We start from the raw sequence: 1,948 nt of genomic DNA, 5'->3' as shown, positions 1-1,948 counted from the left end.
CCTGAGGAAATCCAAAACATAATCAGATCCTACTACAAAAGGCTATACTCAACAAAACTGGAAAACCTGGAGGAAATGGAAAACTTCCTAGACAGATACCAGGTACCAAAGTTAAATCAGGATCAGATTAATGATCTTAATGGTCCCATTTCCCCTAAGGAAATAGAAGCAGTTATTTATAGTCTCCCAACCAAAGGAAAGCCCAGGACGAGATGGGTTTAGTGCAGAGTTCTATCAGACTTTCAAAGAAGACCTAATTCCAATTCTACATAACTATCCACAAAATAGAAACAGAAGGTACTCTACCCAATTCGATCTATGAAGCCACAATTACTCTGATACCTAAACCACACAGAGATCCAACAAAGAAAGAGAACTTCAGACCAATTTCCCTTATAAATATCAAAGCAAAAATACTCAATAAAATCCTCACAAATAGAATCCAAGAACACATCAAAATGACCATCCATCATGACCAAGTAGGCCCATCATGGCCCAGGGATACAGGGATGATTTAATATATGGAAATCCATCAAGATAATCCACTATATAAACAACTCAGTGACCTTTCTCTACACATAGGATAAACAGGATGAGAAAGATATTAGAGAAACCATACTCTTAATAATAGTCACAAAATATATAAAATACCTTGGTGTGACTTTAACTAAGGAAGTGAAAGATCTGTATGACAAGAACTTCAAGTCTCTGAAGAAAGAAATTGAAGAAGATCTCAAAAGATGGAAATATCTCCCATGCTCATGGATTGGCAGGATTAATATAGTAAGAACAGCTATCCTGCTGAAAGCAATCTACAGACTCAATCCAATCTCCATTAAAATTCCAACTCAGTTCTTCACTGAATTAGACACGGCAATTTGCAAATTCATCTGGAACAATAAAAAAAAATCCTAGGATAGCAAAAACTATTCTCAACAATAATAGAAACTCTGGTGGAATCACCATGCTTGACATCAAGCTGTACTATAGAGCAATTGTGATAAAAACTGCATGGTACTGGTATAGTGACAAACAGGTAAATCAATGGAACAGAATTGAGGACCCAGAAATGAACCCACANACCTATGGTTACTTGATCTTTGACAAAGGAGCTAAAACCATCCAGTGGAAAAAAGACAGCATTTTCAACAAATGGTGCTGGCACAACTGGCTGTTATCATGTAGAAGAATATGAATTGATCCATTCTTATCTACTTGTACAAAGCTCAAGTCTAAGTGGATCAAAGAACTCCACATAAAACCAAAGACACTGAAATATATAGAGGAGAAANTAGGGAAAAGCCTCGAAGAAATGGGCACAGTGGAAAAATTCCTTATGTGAACAGCAGTGGATTGTGCTGTAAGATCAAGAATCGACAAATTGGACCTCATAAAATTGCAAATCTTCTGTAGGACAAAAGATATTGTCAATAAGACAAAAAGGCCACCAACAGATTGGGAAAGAATTTTTACGAATCCTAAATCTAACAGGGGACTAATATTGAATACATACAAAGAGCTCAAGAAGCTGAACTCCAGAAATTTAAATATCCCCATTAAAAAGGGGGAGGTGTAAAGAGCTAAACAAAGAATTTTCAACTGAGGAATACCAAAGGGCTGAGAAGCACTTGAAAAAATGTTCAACATCTTTAATCATCAGGAGAATGCAAATCAAAACAACCCTGAGATTTCACCTCAGATCCAGTCAGAATTGCTAAGAGCAAAAGTTTAAGGGACAAGAGATGCTGGCAAGGATGTGGAGAAAGAGAAACACTCTTCCATTGTTGGTGGGATTGCAAGCTTGTACAATCAGTCTGGCAATCAGTCTGGTGGTTCTCAGAAAATTGGACATAGTGCTACAGGAAGATTCAGCAATACCACTTCTGGGCATGTACCCAGAAAATCTTCAAACTGGTAATAAGGACACATGCTCCATTATGTTCATAGA

This window comes from Mus pahari, chromosome X, assembly GCF_900095145.1.
Source record: "Mus pahari chromosome X, PAHARI_EIJ_v1.1, whole genome shotgun sequence".
Taxonomy (NCBI): Eukaryota; Metazoa; Chordata; class Mammalia; order Rodentia; family Muridae; genus Mus; species Mus pahari.
The sequence above is the reverse complement of the archived record's forward strand: the minus strand, read 5'-3'. Positions refer to the sequence as shown.